This window comes from Hibiscus syriacus, unplaced genomic scaffold (genome assembly GCF_006381635.1).
Source record: "Hibiscus syriacus cultivar Baekdansim isolate YM2019G1 unplaced genomic scaffold, ASM638163v2 tig00112072_pilon, whole genome shotgun sequence".
NCBI lineage: Eukaryota > Viridiplantae > Streptophyta > Magnoliopsida > Malvales > Malvaceae > Hibiscus > Hibiscus syriacus.
In genome coordinates, this window is record NW_024063249.1 from 512301 (window position 1) to 533862 (window position 21562).

Below are 21562 nucleotides of genomic sequence, written 5' to 3' on the forward strand. Positions count from 1 at the left end.
CAATAATCCAAAATTTGGTGCACAAAATAATCACACTATCATTCAAAGACAGAATATTTCATAACCTTAGAATGATGATTCAAACGATTAACCTAAAACACAAAACTTAGCAGTGCCTATAAACACATCTTACTCACATTATCAACTAAAGCACTAATACTAGGACACTAACACGACCATAGCGATGTCACTAGACTCAACCAATCTATCTAATCAAACAATTAACATTTTTGTATCATGTAAATATGTTCAATGATGAAAATCAATCTAATCATACCATAGGAGTACAACAATTCATATAACATCAGAAGTTATACACATAATCAAAATCTCAAGTGTGGAGAATTTAATAACTCAACAGATTAAAAAAGAATAAATTCTAAGGGAAATGAGTCAATTAACTCATCCGAATATATATATATATATATATATATATATATTATAAAAATATCATATCATATAATTCAATTTGTTATAACAGTGAAGGTATCGGTACCTGTAGCAGGGTATCGGTACCCCTGAAGCATTCTGGAAATTTTCTCAAAACGTGGGTACTGCATGAATTCAACATTACATCTTAGAATGTCTTATGAATATTAATATAAACTCCTCGATGCTTGATATCAACTTGAACTCTTTATTCCACTACTGGCTTTTTACCTACGCGTGAAAATCATCACACGCTAAGTATATACTGAGTGAGGCAATTAAAACAATAAAAGTGCAACACTATTCATGCATGAATTTCCATGTCAAAATCAAAACAACATAATATAAATAAAACCATTTTTATCCATAAATATTGCCCACAATTCACAATCTATGAGGAACCCGATATAGGAGTCAAATATTGCACAAAAGTGCTGAGGTCGAGCATTGCTCACCTAATAATGTACCGTAGTGCTGAGGTCGGGTTTTACCCACCTGACTTGTACTATGTATCTTATTTGACACTATAGTACTACATAATTCTGCAACTGCTAGACTCTATGGCATGCCATTAATACCACTGAACCTCAATAACATATTTGGGCATACAATCATCAATTAAATCATCCATGGAAATGTATAACCATGTATAAACATTAGGGCAGTTCATACCCAAAATAACTTTCATATCAAATCTCATGTTGATAAAACAAGGTCAACTTATCGCAAGTCTTCCATATGATGTATAAAATATCTATGTACACGATGTATAAATCATCTATGTACCATATCATGCATGTATTGCACTCACCTTGACACTTTATATAATCCACAATATGTATGCCTCACTACGGTCTACAATAACTCTTTTATACTTGATTTGCTTCAATCACACTTAAATCACAATCTATATAAAATCAAAATTCATAACAATACTTATGTTATTATTGTACTAACATAAACACATCCCATAACCATTCCATAATATACTTGGAACTCATTTTCTACAAAATCTTTAACACTTAATAATTCATTTTAACAATGGCATCAACTTTTCCATTTACATAAATGGTTCTTCACCATTTTATCACTTAGATACATCATGATCGAATTCTTTACCCTTTAAACTACGTTTTCATGATTTGTATTCGATTCAAGCATGAAATCAACTTTAAATCAACCTTTTAACATCTCTACAATCATATCCCTAATCAACTTTCATCAGAACACAAAGTTCTCCAACTTATAATTTAGCCGAATTTTACATAAAAATCTCTAGAAAGATTGAACATGTTTTAACCATAAATCAAGCTTGAAAATGAATCTACAACCTCTAAATCATCAAGATTCCCTTACCTTGGTATAACTCACGTCCATGGAGAGATTATAAACACTTTAGCATGAATTTTTAGATATTTTTCATGCCTATCATCCTTTAATTATCATTTAATGAATATTAAATTCATTAAATTGAGAAAATACCAATATACCCTTAATGAAACTTTATAATTACCATAATACCAAGATTCCTATCCTTATCATCTTCCAATTAATATCACCTGAACCTTATCTTCATCCATAAGTCAAATATGAACAAATTATATCTTGGTTTACCAATTTACCCTTGCAATTTTCCAAAAATTACAATTCAGTCATTTTAATCAAACATTTCAAATTAAACATGGAATTAAACCATTAAATATTATTTTCCAACATTTTAAAAATGTGAAAATAATATATTTATTTTCTTATTTTCGTGACCCATTTGTAATTTTTCCAAAATTACATTTTGGTCCCTAAACTTTTCAAAGTTTATACTTTGGTCACTAAATAAATCCATTTATGAAATAAAATTATTTTTGGGAAAATTAACACTTAATTCCTTAAACTTTTCCAAATTTTCTACTTTGACCACCAAACTTTCAAAATTTACATTTTGGTTATTATCTAAATTTTTGGGGTATTACAGAATTTAAACTGACTTACATTCAAACATACTTTAACCATAGCCTCATACCCCATATGTAACATCCTATACTCGATCACGAAGTATAACCTGATACCTGAGCGTACATTAGATTATGATATTGTCGAACAAAACAAACCCTAAACATGCATACTATGGAAGCAATTAAAACAAAACATTCATCATGCAATAAAAAATTATACTTTACATGATCACAACTACGACTTTTAGACAATCATGCATAATAAGATAAATGCTATTAACTATGTAGGGGTAAAATAGTTATTTCACTTGTCATTATCAAATTCATAGGAAAATGGAATTTAAACTCAATAATATGAACTATCAACCTTTAATTAATCAAATGCAAATTTTTTCTTAATGAGACATTATTTAGAGTCCTAATTGAACATGCTCATTTTAGGGACTGAATGTAAACTTTTCAAATATGAAAATAAACCAAAAATATGTAATTGAAGGATCCATTATGAAATTATTATTATTATTATAGAGTCATATAAAAAATTCAACCAAATATGAGTGAAAGAAAACCTTTAATTAAGAAATTATGTTTTAGACCAAATTGAATACATTTTAAAGTTTAGGGACCAGCCTAGGACTTAGGGAGATTTTAGGCATTTAATGAATGAAATTTTACCTATTTTCATTGAGCAAACAACGAAGGGATTGATCCCTTATCGCGAGATCGATTATTTTCAAAGCAATAGTTAATCTTCCAAAAGGGATGGATCTATTTTCCAAGGGATCGATCCTTTTCCGAAATTGATTGATCATTTTTCTAGAAAATGAAAAACATTCTTAAGTAAATGCAAGAAAAAGCAACCAAACTATCACATAATCAATCATAGGGACTAAATACATGCTTAGACACCTTCATACCATATCATACATGTTAAATACACTTGTAGCATGCTTCATAACATCAATTAACATACAATTCAAACATTTGACATGCAAAGTCAAGATTTACATAATAAGTTAACTTAAGCACAAGTCACATATTCATTTTTTACATTATTGATAGTTTTATACCTCATATGAGTCTAACATATTATGATATCTTATTGTAACTTGTCCAGGTGATCAAATCATGTATTTAAGGCATAAATCATACTTTTACCAACTTAGGCATATTTACTAAAGCTGCATAACATGTAATCTAACATCAACATTCAACATTCCATTATTCATCCAAGAATGAAAGAATAACATATGTAATTATAGGTCACTTATGCATTAGCAAGTGTCACAAGAACAAATTAATTTAAATCCCAACCAAGGATCCCATATTATCTCAAAGTAAAACAAATGCTCAAAATAACTTTACAAATGCTTCATTGCTTTAATCACCACCAATTTCCTTTTCCCTCAAGCTCCCAAATCAACAAGTAAAGTTCTAAAAAATGTTAAACAATGAGTGTGAGCTATAAAGCTTAGTGAATGACTAAACATTCAAATATGATGTACATGTCAATGCTAAAAGAAATCATACTTAAATGCTATGAAACCTTACTTTTTTTAACTTGATGATCATACCATAGTGTCATGCTTCAATTTTCATTTAATGCACCATAAATGCACAAAAATTGAGATTATAAACATGCTTTACATCATCATATACCTTGCTGCAAATAACATGCACGCATGCACAATTACCTTTTTGATAAAGTTACATACAACACATACATTGTTTCCATTTTAGATCAATGAAATTTTGTTTAAAAAATATCTCACTCATTGCTCAAACAGACTCCATGCAAATCCCTTTTATTTGTGGACTCTTTTAGGTCCAAAACCATAACTTTTAGAGCTAAGCTCAACAAACCAACGTTACACAGTGATCTTCTCGGTATGGGTGGTAAAAATTATCCGACTCAGATGATCCAATCCGTCAATCCAATATTAAATTTCTAGGTAATTATACTGAAAATACATGAATTTTCAGGTCGGGTACCCGACCCACTAATTTTCCTAGGTTTCTAGGTCAGGCTCAAGTCACAAAATATGATTTAATCGGGTATGTGCTGACCCTGTACCCGATACCTTTCTAGTTTTTTTTTTAATTTTAGTATATTTTATTAAAAAATTAAAACACTTCAATCCATTATTTCCTTTATCATGCATGAATCTTCTTTTCCCATTTCAATCCCTAACCCTTCAACCAATTTTACACAACCATCCTTCAAGCACATACGATCTCTGGATCAAACGACCAATCAAGCAGGGAAGAAACTCAAAATGGTGCTTTTATTTCATCACCACTCACACTTTCAAGTAAGTCTCATCGTTCAAGATCAAACAAAGCTGTCTACTTTTGATTCTCTCAATAAATGGTGGGAAATAACTTTTCATATAATTGAAATGTTCAAAAGATGGGTTATAATATTAACACTTGGATCTTTTTATAATGGAATGAAGAATTTCCTTTTATTCATCCACTTGGGTAGATAAAATTTGAAAATCGATCAAGTTCATTTGGGGGCAACCAACACTATGGATTAGACTTTGCAATCATTGTTTGCATAGTGTATTTTCGCTTGATGCTAATTGTGTTTAAATATGTGTTTTATGTTTAATGTAATTTATTAAATAAACATATCATGGTTTATTGGATTGAACTTGACTATTTTTACATGATGAAATAAACGTCCAAAGGAAATTTCAATACCTTAGTTTGTATTCTACTATGCAGTGTGTTTGTTATTTGTGAGTTTACTAGTTTTAACTACCCAACTTTAGCAGCCATAATAATTGACAGACCTTGATAATAGAGTTCAAAGTTCTTCCTTCCAATGGTCGAACGTTAATATTTTATTTATTTTATGTATAATTAAATCCTCATTAGGTTTGTGTTTTATTTTATGTATGGAGATATCATTAGTGTTTTATTGATGTGGACATGCTTACATATTTACCTATAATGTCGATGGAATGATAATCAAAAGCATATTCAACATAAAATTGTTTTTGTTTGTGCTCTAACATTTTAATTTTTTAGATTATGACGATAATGGAGAAAATGATGATTTAAGGAAGATATATTCCTTAGTTGGGTCATCTAAGGAACCTAAACTTGTGATGGAGACTCCAACAAATACAAAAAAAACAAAAGAAAAGGAAAAATACTACTGAATCTACAAGTGAAAAAGGTAAAAATAAAAAAACCTCTGCTGTATAAGATCATTTTTAAGCATGTGAGGGTGACAAATATAATGTTGAATGAATTTATTGTTATAAAAAATATGGTATGCATCTAATAATGGAACTAATTCCATGAAATGCCACACTAGTTTGTTCAAGAAATCCTCTTTTAATGCAGGTACAAAACAAAAAATCTTAGATTTTGAGTCCAAGACAAAGTGTAATACTGATAGGATTGTAGAAACTGTTAGTGTTCCTAGATTATGGCATTTTGATCAAGATAGGTTAGAAAAACACTTGCAAAGATGTGATTGTTGATGATTTACTATTTATTTTTATTGAACGTGAAGGATTTTGTCATTTCTATAATATTGCTATTTCTAATTTTGTTTGTCCCTCGTGTGCTACTATTACTAGAGGCTGTTATGCTTTGTTATTGAAAAAAAGGAAGAAGTTGAAAAAGCATTTCAAAAATTTGTCTTCTAGGGTATGTCTTACCACATATACATAGACATCTAGTCAAAAATTTCATATATGTATCTTATTTCCCATTTCATAGATGATGATTGGAAATTGCATAAAACGACCATAAATTTTTGCCCAATTGCTGATCATTTTGGGGAGCTTATTAGTAGAGATTTTGAAAAGTGTTTATTAGAATGGGGTCTTAAAAGAATCACGACTATACAGTTGATAATGCTAATTCTAATGATCTAGTGATAAAGTATTTGAAGCAAATTCTAAACATGTGGGATGGAAGTGTGTTGAATGTTGAATTTTTGAATCATGACTATAACATATTTTGAATTTTGTTGTTAAATATGGACTGAAAGATGTTGGTGCTTCTGTTGTGAGAGTTCGTTCTGCTGTGAAATATGTGAGGTATTCCCCTACAAGCCTTCAGAATTTTAAAGCTTATGTTTAACATGAGAATATAAGTTCTAAGTCTCTTGTTTGTTTGGACATTGAAACATGATGGAAATCCACAAATTCCATTATTAGAAGTGCCTTGGTGTTTAGGAAGGCATTTAAAAATATGAAAACTAAGTACATTCCTTAGACAAAGGAGCTTAGAAAGGTCAATGGTGCTCCTGATGATAAAGACTGGGATAAAGTTGCTTCTTTCTTGCCTTTTCTTGAAATATTTTATGAGACAAAATTGAGCTTCTTTGAATCAAGGTATGTGACTGGGAATACTTTTTGGAAGAAATATATGATATTGGGTATATAGTTAATTGTTATGATGACTTAAATGATGGGCTTAAGAGTATGGCATACCAAATGAAGTTAAAGTTTGACAAATATTGGGCGAATGTTAATGATGTGAATGTGTTGATGTTCATTGCTTTAGTTCATAATCCTAGGCATAAGTTTAGATATGTTGAGTGGATCATTTCTTGTTCTTATAATCCTAGTAACTCTTATGTATTGTATTAATGGATTAAAGATACTTTGACATTGTTGATTGTTATGCTTATTTTCATCCTTCCTCAACTCAAATAATATCATGCTCTCGGGTCCTAATTCTAGTGGTCATAGTGGTGAGGGAGAATAAAGGAAGTTGAAAGAAACAAATTGGAGAAAAGATTATTGACAAATATAGAACTAAATGAAACTTCTAAAATAATCAATCTAGACAAATATTTGGGGCATAAATGTGTTCATGATAATGATAATTTTGATATCTTATCTTGGTGGTTTGTGCAAACAAATAGCTATCTCGTTCTTACGAGTATGGCTCACGACATACTTGCGATTTTGGTTTCTACCATCTCTTTAGAGTCCACTTTTAGTATGGGATGATGTGTTATTGATCTTTCCGCACCTCTTTGACTCTTAGGTTGGTGGAAGATCTTATTTATACTCAAGATTGGATTAGTGCTTCTCATGAACCCATTATGATAAATAACTAAAAAAACTTGCAAGGATTAGAGAATATGAAGAAAGTTAGTTTTCGATTCCAAATTTATTATTTTTATTTTATAATATTATCTAAATATTTTAGATATTTAAATAATTATACATAAAATATTGTTATAAACATATATTTGTAATGCTTTTATGTAGAAAAGAAAGATTTGACTTCAGAGAAACCAACAATTATCATTGATGAGATGAATGAAGTTTTAGATTAATGATATATATTATTTAGTTGCATTATCTTTAGACTTTTGACATTTAAGTTTTATATTTGGATTACACAATTTTAATTTTTAAACTTTATGTTTGAATTATGTGATTTAGATTTTTATGTGTCAAGTTTGTTCAAATTTTAATATTTTCATGCAAAAATATTTTATTGAAATTTTTTTAGTGTAGAAGTTTCCAAAAAATTAATGCAGAATTTGAAAAAAAAAAAAGGGAATTGGGTACCCTATTACCCTGATTATACTGGTACCCAGCTTTGAACATCCTTACTGCTCGGAGCAAACCTCAATTCACCAACCTTACTCGTTATCCTGATATCACATACACTTATAAAAAATACATAGAGTACTTTTTCACAGTCATTCCTTTCATATCCGAAGGTCTCATTAAAAAAATAACCAATTAATCCATGTTCACCAAGAGTGGTTACCAATAATGCATAGATTATACACATATACACTATCAAATAGATTTTGAAAAACTTATCGAAAGTGGTTGTCATGATTAACCTTATATGGATAACAAGTTGCTCACTCATCCATGTATAGTAAAATTGTTCCACTCATCCTTAACACATTCATATATATATATATATATATATGATTTCAAAACCTTTATGCATCAATTGCAACACATATTCAATGCACATGTCAATATTCACATTTTATATCACATTTCTTATCAATTACACATTTCCAATTCACATTCCATGAAACACATTCTTCCAAAGCACCATAATTCATAATCATGATGTCATGTCATATATGCACTAACTATGGTCACATACTTTCATTACATCATAACTCATATTCAACATGCTTTAATACTCATGCTTGCCATTATCACTTTCTTCGAATACATCAAAACATACAATTAACATATCATAGCTCACATATTTATATGTCAATCATATTCTTCCAATGTATCTTATCTCACATTTCCTATACCTATATACATATGCTCACAATGATCATTTACTCCTAATGTTATATAAATCGTGTCATAAGGTACATGCTCACTTTGATCAAATACTTTAATCTAAACATCCTGAATTCACACAATCAATTATCTACAACAAGTATACAAACTTTAGAACCTAAAATTAAGAGTTCACACATAACTAAACCTTTATTCAACATTGAACACATTCATCATAATCGAATGGACAACCACTCACCTTGATGTCGTAACAACACGATTTAACCCTAAATGCCAACCAATAACTACCAAAAATTGATAAAAGAATTTTCCTCAATCATACACACTTTAGGCTCGTTAGAAGAAATTAAACATGTCCCAAAAACATATAAAATAGAGTAGAAAATTCTACTTCTAAAATAGAATGAAATTCAACTGAAAGATTAAAAAAACTTATCGTTAATGTGTTCTAAGCCTCCTAATTCAATAGGACTACTTCCCCTTGATTAAACATAAATCATCACAACTCCAAGATTTTCAAAAAACACTAAAATCAAATTTGTTTTAAAGAAATCGATATGAAAACATTTATCAATCGAAAAAATGCTTTATTATGGTTATAATCATCCAAAAAAGCATATTAATTACATAAAAAACTAATAATCACCTCATAAAAATTAGCATATTAATTAATGATGCTTCAAATAATGTAACATCAAAGTGCAAGCATATACTATGATTTATCAAGCAATAAAGTGGATACAAATTAATGCACCAAGTATCGCATCCACAAAGAGTATTATTACTCAAAGAATTTTCATAGCATTAAGTAAGTAAAATAACATTATTGTGTAGGCGATGATGTGATCAAAGCAATAAAAATATAATAACTAAAATAAATATGTGAATAAATTTATGAAGGGATGAAGGGAATCACAGTAGTAGAAATTAAAATAATGGATTTGTTCGAGCTAAAGATTAGGGTATCATTAAACTCAATCATATAATTAAAGATGTCATAGTAATAAGATCGATGAGTCTATCTTTAACTTAGCATGTTTTCTTCTCTCTATGGCTCCACCCAAAAACTCACAAAAATTTTATATCTCTATTATCACTTATGGAAATTTACTAAGTATGCTACAATAATCGGTTATCTAGATCTCTCTATCTAAAATGTTGCTCTCGCAATCATTGATGCTCTGAGAATGGTACTCACCTCTCGATGCAGTACTCACATAATGCCACTCACCTCTCAATGCAATAGACTGGGCAATTATATATCTCTATACTAATAACCTTAATAAAACCAAGCGATCACTAATTGAATCATTGGAAAACATAATTAAATGTGTCATTCATAAAATATATTTAAAATCATAAGCATCCAAGGTTTAACAAATCCCACACCAGTTAAAGGGTATTTCAACTAAACAAAAAAATAAAACTCCCTCTCAGAATTATTTTATTGTTGTTGTCGTTGATGCTCTCGTCGATCACTAGCCACCACCTCTCAGTGCTTTAACTTTTGCCTTCACGTCCAACTGCTGCTATTACCTAAGTCGCCATGACTAACGATGGAGAAAAGAAAAGAATATAATAAATCCCTAAAAAGATCTCTTTAATTCAGTGCAATCTCCTCCTTTATATATTAATTAAAAGCCCTAAAAAATAGAATTTTAGTCCGCATTAACTTGAGAATCCTTTTCCATTTATACTTCTTTATACTTTTCAATCATTTCCATATTAGTACTTTGTCCAATATCTTTATGCCCGCGCAATAATTGCTAAAACAACGACCCAACAATCTTGCCTCATAGCAACTCTCACCAACGTTTGTAGCATCAAAGAATGTCACAACATCAAGGTAACATTATCACATTAAAAAAATCATAATTAATCCAAAATTACCAACTTTTCCCTACAGTGCATGTAATGCAAAATTAATTAAAAACACTATAATATGATCCTAATATGCTAAAATGAAAACATAAACCTAAGTAGAAAAGTCTTAAATAATAATTCTTCTGGAGGGTTATAAATTAACTCTGGAAATCACTTTTATTTTGCAAACTCACTTTTGAAAGCAATGATAATTCAAGATCATTATCAAAGTGGATCTTTAATCGTTGAAGCACAAAAAGGAACTAAGATTAAGAAGTTACCTTGCTAAAAATGGTGAAAGAAAGATTAAGAATATAAAGGAAATAAAGTAGAAGAACAATCAATGGCAACACCAAATGGAAAAGATGATGGGCGACAATGGTAAAAAACAAAGCAAATAGAATTTAGGAAAGAAATCAAGAAAGATGTGAAAAAAATCAGCAAGCAATTGGATAGAAATGGAGAAGGAAGAATTCATCTATGGAAGGTTTTTACGATAAAATTGGGAGAGCTACAATTGTGGTTGGATGAAGAGAATGAACAAAAATGAGAACGTAGTTACAAATGAAAAATTAGAAAAGAATTATGATAATGAATCTAGCTAAGAATTAAGGAAAAGGGAGAATGAACCTTACAGTTACAAAAGGAGGGAATGATGAAGAAATATAAGTCTTGGTAAAAATAGCTTCATAGATTTTGATATTTGATCCTTTTACAATTTAGTCACTAAAATCAATATTTCAATTTATTCAACTTAGTCACTTTATATATCTATTTTTTTAGATTTTTAAAAATCATATTTAATATTAAAAAACCATTTAAACACTTCCCAATAATATTTATAATTTTAGAAATCGAAAAGTAATATTTTATCAAAAATCCCAAAAATTTCCCGATTATCGACCTGAACTATTAACCAGATTTTGGGACGTTACACCAACAAATTTAATTTTGAACTCCACGTGGTCTTTATACCTATCGCGTAAATCCAAAACTTCTAGCTCAAAATTTGGGGTGTTACATGACCAAAATGAATAAATTAAAAGTTTAGTGGCTAAAGTATAAATTGGGAAAAGTTTAAGGACCAAAATGGAAATTTTACCCAAATAATGGAATTTTCTTGTAACTCTAGTTTTTCGTACAAAGATTGTTTTAAAATCTATAAAGCGATAAATTTTGAGAAAAATTTAGATAATTGAATCGAATAGTTGAGATATTTTGAAGGATGTTAAGGAAAGGATAATTATTTCATTTTCATGCTTTAAAGTGGTAGAATTTAACATGGACCGTTGGATTTATGTTGATTCTCCATGTTGAGATAATAATTTTGGAAAATTACTAGGGCAAAGTTGTAACTATTATTTTTTTGGTTTATTTTTTTACTTTTGGATGAATAAATTAACATCTGGAAAGTTATGGAACATGTGATTTCAAGGGAAAATTGTCCTTTGACATTTAAATGAATGTTTAATTTATTTTAATTTACATAAAGGATAAATGGCCTAAAATTTTCCCTTTAAATCATTTGTAAAACCATCATTTAAAGACCATTAGGTAAAACGTAACTTAACATACTCATTTAAGTTTATAAATGAGAGCTCCTAAAATATACATATAAAGGTCTACGAATATAACATGACATCTAGAAAAAAAATACTCAAGACGTACTCTGCTGCTGGTAGAGTTGCCTTGAAATTGTACTTCAAGATAGCTTCTCAAGTGCTCCTCCTAAGGACCTGCGCACAGAAAAAATTCCTAATGCTAAGCTCACTAGCCTAGTGCCACACTAACATTAAACCATACTAAAAGTGTTTATTAAATTCTCATTATATCAAGTACACTAAATAAAGTGAGTATAATCGTATACTGCACACTACTCTTGGGTAGATATCATGGTGTGGTCAGAGGGTTACTCATTGATATCTTTCCAAAAAAGGTTTTCTTTTATGATCCTTTTACCTAGGATAAGTTTGAAATTTAGCATCATTAGGAGCATATTAGGATCATTTGTACATACTTTTCCATTATTTGCATCATGGGAATTAGTTAAGGCACTTAGGGCTGGTTTTGCGTTATTATTGAAAAATGATATGCTGATTCTATAACATTGTTTGAAGCTACAAAAATTGTTGTACAGAGGCTGTATCAACCGACGACTCATCAAGCGGTTAGCGAAAACTTCTAGAATTGACAGTTAGAAGGGGCAATTGTCAAATGGTCAAAAATTTCCTGAAACTTGGATGATATTAATTGGTTGAAGGATGAAATTCTTAGCCTATAAATTGGAGAAATCTTTGCATCATTTGATATCATATTTTTCAACCTAAGTTATTTTTATCCTTTACTTTCGATCATCCATGATAGCTTAAGTCCCTCGCAAGGGAGAACAACAGCAGCCTGGGAGCTTTGTTGACTAGCATTTAGTCAGTTAAGAAAATTTATTTTCTAATCTAGATCTTCGTTAGAGATAGGGAAATAACAAGTAGACTTGACTATTATTTAATTCTATGGATACTATTTTGGGATATAAACTTAGTCATTTGTGGAATGTTTTCATTTATGTTTATATCTTCACTTTATGATATACGCTACTACACTTTTGAAGATAGTTTTAGAGATACAATTATTTTCATAAATGTTTATTGATGGTATTTATAGATGAAAATCATTAATAGATGTACTAAATTTGTTCACCATTGGTTTGCTAAAACACAAGTTTGCATGTGAGATATGTCATGGCCAATATCTTGCATTATTAATAATTTAATTGATTAAGTGAATAAGAGTTGATTTATGTCTATTAGATAGTGTTAATGATTTCTAGATGCATAAAATTTTAGTTCATGACATACTGGTAATTGAAATTACCAAATATCTTCCAAATCCATTCAATCCTTGACCTATTTCTCTCAACAATGCTGCACCACTGCTAAGTGTTTCTAATATTGAATTTTATATTTAGCCACTAGATTTTTTCTAATTCTCACAACTTAAATATCTTTTCATACCCCTTTTAGCATAATGCTATCTTTGGGTTCGATACTCGAACCTTTCTAGCTTTCACTTTATTGCTTGATTTACGACATGTGCACTTACGGTTAATGTTGTATCAATTTTGTAGCATCAAATTTTTGGTGTCGTTATCGAGGAGCATTGGTTTTGTGTCAGATTTATTATTTAATTTTCTTACTTTTTCCTTTCTTTTTTTTAGGTACCTATTTGAATTAGTAGTTTTGTTGGTGTATGTCTCATACCGAAAGTGAGCTAGAACCCTTTAATCCTGAAATTGAAAGAACATTCATTTGCCATCAAAGACAAGTTAACCTTAATCAATCAAACATGGTTGGATGAGGTAGAGGTAATAATGATGTACCACCATTACCACATGTTGATAATAAAGAATTGTTGGCTTGCAATGGAGTTGAGCGATAATAATATTATAACATAGATGATCGAAATCGGCCTATTCGGGAGCAATTTGTGCCAACACTAGTTGATTTTCATCTTGGAATCAATAAATTTTAAGTTGAAACCAGTGATGTTTCAAATGTTAAAACCCATAAGGCAATACAGTGGTTCATTCATAGAATATCCTCGTGTGCATCTTCGAGTGTTTATGGAAGTGTGTGACTTGTTTGTTCAATAAGGAGTCCCTAAAGAAGCACTGAAGCTGAAGTTATTTGCCTAATAGCTTAGAGATAAAGCTAGACCGTGGTTGAATTCACTATCACATGGTGTTATAGAATCTTGTAATGAATTAGCATAAAAATTCTTAATGAGATCCAATCCACCAATTATGATGTCTTTCAAGAAATTAGAAGATGATAATTTGTATGAGGCATGGGAGAGATTCAAAGATTTTCTGCTTAAATGCCCAATGCATGGATTTTCATATTGAACATAAATGGAAATTTTCTATAATGAGTTGAACATGCAAACTCGTATGGTGGTTAATACTTCTTCCAATGGAGCATTGCTAGATAAGACGTGTAATAAGCCTTATGCTATTCTAAAAAGAATATCTAACAACCATTATCAATACCTTAATACGAGGAACTTGTTTGGCAAACACAATTTTGCAGCAGTAGATACTGATGCTTTTAATTCCATGGCTTCTCAAATCATAGTATTGACGGACATGGTGAAAAAACTACAAAAGCCAAGGGTATATATGAGGTAAAAATCATATCTATTTTTTCTTATGTATATGACGGTGATGATCACATCTATGAAGAATGTCCTCAAAACATCGAATATCTTTATTATGTGAGGAACTACAATAAAAATGATAATTCCTATGACAACACTTATAATGCCAACTATTACAACAATTCCAATTTTTCTTGGAGAAGTTAAAATGTTGCTAATCCAGAGCAACAACATTACAATCAGCAGTAGATCCCCAGCCTTAATTACATCAACAAGCAGGACAACCACAAAAATCCTAGAATTATCAAAGACAATATTCTACATAAACTACCAATCATACATCTCTTAAAGCATAAATGAAGGAATATATGGCGAGTCAATCAAAATCATTGAGAGCTCTAAAAAATAAAGTTGGCTAATTGACGAATGCTTGGAGTTGTAGGCAACAAGGTACGCTGCCTAGAGACAATGAGAGTCCAAAGTAGTAAGGGAAAACCCAATGCAATGATAATTACAAGGCCATTACAACTCGGAGTGGTCTCCACATTGGAAAACCTATTGAAGAGCCTAAAAAATGGACGATGAATTGGTTACACGACTTCATAAGGTCAAGAACATAGATCTGGATCTTGAAATGCCCACGACTTATGTTATAACAAGAGAAATAGGACAGTGTAGTAGTTTTGGGCCATTACCAGCAGCAGTTCCTGCCACACTATTGGATGTCTCGCCATCTTAAATTCCAGAGTTGTAATGCCCCAAATCCTTGTTTAGTAGTTTTGGGTTAACGCAAAATTGTTTAGGCAAGACTAAGTACCTTATAGTAGTGCTTGGTCCAGTTAGAGTTAGATTACGCTTGGTTTGTAGATTTCAAAAATGATATTTTTAAATTGAGGATGAAAGTTGAAGGACTAAAATTTCAATTTACCCATTTTTCAAAACAAAAGTTAAAAACCCATTAATTTTAAGTGATCATGCATGTCCTCTCATTTCTTACCAAACACTCAACTTGGTCTCTTCCTTCATCTTCTTCTCCATTTCCTTCTTTTCTATGACTGAACAAAGGTGGAAACTTTTAGAATTACAAGCTTAATGTGTATTTACCAAGGTAAGAATATTCATCATCATCTCTCATGCTTTAATTTAAGCCTCTAAGCTCGAGTTTTCCCCATAGAAACCAAAAATGGGTTTTGGTGAGGTTTAAGAATCTAAGTGATTTCTAGCCCGTTTTTAATGGATTTGAGTTATAAGAAGTGTATTTAACTTCAATCCAAGCTCATAGATGAATTAGTAACTCATTTTCTTTCCTTTGATTAGTGAAAGAAGTGTGAGAGAGCTCAAAGGCTAGAAGAAAAGAGAAATTAACCCTTGGATGATTTGAGGGCATTCCCATCAGCTAGGAGACTAAGTAACACATTTAAAACTATTTCATATCATTTGTGAGTCATTAGAATGCATCCTAGGTAGAGAGTTAAGTTATAAAGCATTATTGAGCATCAATGGTAGATTATTTTTTAGTGTTTTTAGTATAATTTAAAGTATTCTTTATTATCAATATATCGCACATAAGGCGTTAAAATGGTTGGGGACATTAATTGGGCATCTTGGGTAACTTTATGGGTCATTTTTGTGCCCAAGCATGGTATTTCAGGGTTTTGTTATCAGTATTAAAAGAACAATCTGATATTGTTCTTGCGAAGAACAAAATGAGGGAATTTCTATTTAGTAGCATTGATACACCTTCAATGAGTATGAATACCATGGGTAGAGTATATATACTCCCTATAGGAGTATGATACCAATGTATTTTTCAAAACATGAAAGTAAATTTTGGTATCGGTACCCAGAGAGAATAGATACCTAGCACTGGAGTATCTATACTAGCCAGTAGTATCGATACCACTCATTATTTTTAACTTGTTTTAACCCTCAATAATCAAGAGAGAGCATTGTTACGATAAAAAAAATTTGTCAATAAGCCCAAAGAATTTTGGAGTTGTGTTGAGGGACCCAATAACACTAAAATACCAGCGAATAAGACTACGAGTGAGAACCATAATTGGTATGCAATTATAGAAAGAAAAAATATCAATTAAGAAAACATAAAACAAGCCTTTGTTAATTCTTGGGAAAATAAACAGAACACCCGATTTACTTTAGAAAATGACAGTATCTTCAGTGTATAGATTGTTCGGATATTCTTAGGTAGTGCGTAAGACACTTGAGACTAATTAGGTCGCAAGGGCAAAACACCCGCAAGGGGTGGGTTAGTTGGGTGATGTATCCGATGTAGAGATTATGGGTCTCACCCTAGGTAAGCGAGAGGAGTGTATTGAGATGTGTAACACTCCGACCATATATGATATCTACCCGATAATATTGTGAAGTTTATGAGTGTACTCACTCTTTTATTATAATTGATAGCATGAGCATTGAATAAACACTTTTAGTTATTATAATTTGGTTTCGTGTGTATGTTGTTAGAATGAGCATACGAGGAGCATATCGTTTAGCCGATATGCTAGACAATCCGAGCAGTAGAGTATGTATTGAGTCACTTCTTTAGAGGAAATGTATTATTCATAGACCTTCATGTAGTTGATTCGTAACTTTATTTTGTAATACTCTATTGTATTATTTTGATATACCTATTTTGTGAGCTACCCGATGTAAACCTTATTTAAACTATGTTGAATTTATTTATCTTGAAATTGTATTACTATTATAATTTACAATGGTTTAAGATAAAATTTTTGGTTTGCCACTCTGGTGGTCCTGTGTGGCATTTTAATCGGTCAACTTCGTGTAGTAGCGATTTAGGGTGTTACAACAACAACCAAATATAAAGCTTCCTCCACCATTTCCTCAATAATTTGAGAAGACCAAGGAAGTTGAAAAATTTAAAGCATTCATTGATGTCCTTAGAGAGTTAACAATCAATATTCCATTGATCAAAGCGTTGGAGCAAAATCTGAACTACATTAAGTTCATACGAGAAATTCTTTCAAAGAAATGCAAACATGTAAAATTTGAAATTGTTGCACTCACCAAGGGATGTAGTGTTATGGCCACAAGTCAATTTCCACCTAAACTTAAAGATCCAAGGAGTTTTAATATTCCTTGTATTATTAGTGATCAGTTTGTAGGAAAAAGATTAAGTGATATAGGGCATCCTAGTGGTGTTCTAATGTCATTGTTGAGATATAATGGTTCAAGTGGACACGTTTATTTTTTCAACAGATTTCATCATTTTGGATTGTGGAGCCGACAAGGATATTCCCATCATACTTGGTTGACCTTTCCTTACCATCGACCAACCATTAATTGATGTTGAAAAGGAGAACATATTATGCATTTGAATGAAGAAAACCTTACTTTTAATGTTTTGAATAATGTTTCTTATATTGATAATAATGTTGAATGTTATTCGATTGATATCATTGATATGTTCATGCAGGAACTTTGGGATGAATGCTTCATGCAAGAACTTTGGGATGAATGCCACAACATGAATAATGCTACCAGTAATGTTGTGACAATTGACGATATAACTGAGGATGAGGAAGTCAAAGGCAAATATATGTAGCATTTTGAATCCTTGGAACTTCACGACTGACCTAATCAGGTTCCAAAGTCGTCGATTCAAGAGCCACTCATATTAAAATTGAAGCATTTGCCCAAACACTCAAAGTATGCATATCTTGGAGATAATGAAACTTTACTTGTTATTGTTACGGTAAAGCTTGAAGCACCACAGGAAGTCAAGTTACTCACTGTCCTAAAGCAATACGAGCGAGCGATTACTTGGAGCATCAGTTATTAAAGACATCAGCCCATCATTTTGTATGCATAAACTCCTACTGAAGGACCCCAACAGTAGTTCTATTGAACAACAAATATGGTTAAATTTGATCATGAAAGAAATGTTTCAGAAGGAGATCATTAAATAGATGGATACTAGAGTTATATACATGATCTCGAGCATCAATTGGGTAGGCTCTGTATAATGCATTCAAAAAATAAAGGCATTACTATCATGACGAATGACAAGAATGTGTTAGTTCCAACAAAGACCACTACTGGTTGGAGAATCTCTATGGACTATATAAAGCTCAATAAGGCTACAAGGAAATATCACTTATTGTTTCCATTTATAGATAAAATGTTGGATCATCTCACCGAATAAGCTTTCTAGTATTTCTTTGATGAATATAGCGATTATAGCCAAATAGCTATAGCCATTGATGATCAAGATAAAACTACTTTTGCCTGCCTATATGGAACATTTTTCCTTTCAACGAATGCCATTTGGTATGTGTAGTGCTCCAGCAAAATTCCAGCAATGCATGATGGTAATATTCTCTGACATGATTGAAGACTACTTAGAGGTATTTATGAATGATTTTTTTATGTTTTTGGGCAAGACATTGATCAATACCTCACTCATTTTTCTAATATGTTGAAACAATAAACCAATTTAGTTTTGAACTGGAGAAATGCCACTTCATGGTGACTGAAAGTATAGTGCATTGGCATCACAATTCTCATCGTGGTATTGAAGTAGATAAGGCTAAAGTGGAAGTTATTGAGAAGTTTCCACCTCCCACTAGTGTGAAATTAGTTAGAAGCTTCTTAGGACATGCTAACTTTTATTGAAGATTCATCAAAGATTTCTCATAGATTATTAGACCATTATACTCATGTTGGAGTTGAATAGGAAATTTTTTGTGGATGATTAAGTGTTAAATTCCTTTGATACAATCAAGCTAAAATTGGCTTCTTCTATTATAGTAGCAACACCATATTGGAAACACCTATTTGAGCTTATCTCTGATGCTAGTGACTAAGTCATTGGAGCACTGCTGGGGCAAAGGAAATAAAAAGTCTTCCATGCTATACATTATGTCATTTGAACGCTGAATGTTACCCAGATCAACTACACAATAATCGAGAAGGAACTACTAGATGTGGTGTTTTCCTTTCATAAGTTCTGATCTTATTTAGTTGGAACTATGGTCATTTTCTATATTGACCATTCAACTTTGAAGAATTATTTGCCAAGAAAGACATCAAGTAAAGGTTAATGAGATGGGTATTGTTACTTCAAGAATTTGACATTGAAGTTAGAAACAAGAAAGTGTCTGAGAACCAAGTGGTTGATCATTTATCACGTTTGGAAGCTGGTAGTGAAGACAAAAAATATTAGTGATCCCGAACACTTTTCCTAATGAGAGGTTACTTACAGTTGAAAATTTTCATTGGTAGGTGGATTTCATCAATTATTTGGTAAATGGTTTGCTACCACCTAGCCTTAATTACCAAGGTAGAAAAAAATCATGAGAAATGTCTGTGCGTATCCTTGGATGAGTCATACCTTTTCAAGCAATGTAATAATTAAATTCTACGTAGATCTATCCCTGAATGTGAGTTACAAAACATTTTGCATCATTTCCATAATGTATCTTATAGTGATCATTTTGGAGGAATGTGTACTGCAACAAAGGTCCTGCAATGTGGTTACTATTGACCGTCACTGTTCAATGATGCCAATGATTTTTTCAAGCAATATTATTGATGCCAACAAAATGGTAGCATTTCTCATCGCAATGAAATGTCAGTATAGGCTATTTTAGAGATCGAACTACTTGATGTCTGGGGATCATATTTCATGGGACCATATCTCCCATCATGTGAGAACTTTTTTTATTTTAGTCACTATTAACTACGTATCCAAATAGGTTGAAGTCGTATAACTACCCACCAGCAATGCTAAAGTGGTTCTAAGGTTTCTCTACAAAAACATTTTTACCCATTTTAGAACACCTCTAGGATTTACCACTGATGAAGGTTCTCAATTTATTGAAAAAAGTGACTGGACTATTGAATCGGTATGGAGTAAAACATTGGATTGCTATAGCATATCACTCTCAGACCAATGGTCAAGTTGAAGTTTCTAACCATGAGATAAAACAAATTCTTGAAAAAGTTATCAATCCTTTACAGAAAGACTTGTCCCTCCATCTGGATGAAGCACCATGGGCTTATAGGATAGCTTATAAAACTTTGTTAGGCATGTCTCATTATCGCCTTTTGTATGGAAAAGGTTGTAATTTATCGGTGGAGCTGGAGCTTAAATCCTTATGGCCTTTAAAGCAACTAAACTTTGATTTGGATGTTGCTAGCTAGAAACATATGTTGGACATTAATTAATTAAAAGAGCTTTAAAATAATGCCTATTAGAGCGGTAGTATTTACAAAGATAAGAGTAAAAATAACATGACAAATATATTTTGCCATGAGAATTTTATGCTGGACAACATGTCTTGTTATTTAACTTTTGTCTAAAGTTATTTCCTAAAAAATTGAAATCTGGATAGTCTGTTCCATTAGAAGTCCTTGAAATTTTTCCTCATGGTGCTATGCTGATAAAGAACTTGGTGGATGGAATTTCATTCAAAGTTAATGGATAACGTTTGAAGCCTTATTGCTAACAAAAAACACCCTCACATTGTTTCTATCCCACTAAGCAAACTATTTCCTTTTTAATTTTTTTGTATTTAATAAGTAATTTTTGACATTATGTTAGTTTTATTTTCTATAGCTTTGTTACTTTTTATTTTTTGTTGATTCATGTACAGGTCTTTGCTACAACCTTGATTACCACTCCCCTAGTCTTCTTCCGCATTTGCTTTCTAGAAATTTTGGTTACTTTTTGTATCGAATATTGTATTCATCGCTGACAACATTGGAAAGATGGGAAGTTAACTTTTAAATGTAAACAGGTAATGTGAGTTGTTCTCCATTTTTACCATATCGTCATAACCGTCCATCTCTTCTAATCACCACCATTCATTCAAAGTTTTATCCTTATCTCTTTCACCTGACCATTTAAAATTCAAAATACTA

The 21562-nt window shown here is 31.2% G+C and overlaps 1 non-coding gene across 1 annotated transcript; it reads right to left on the reverse strand.

Moving 5' to 3' along the window:
* Positions 1–14291: 14291 nt before the first annotated feature.
* On the reverse strand, positions 14292–14395 carry LOC120174392. The gene has a single exon (XR_005521170.1). It is a non-coding gene; the product is annotated as a small nucleolar RNA R71 (small nucleolar RNA).
* Positions 14396–21562: the final 7167 nt, after the last annotated feature.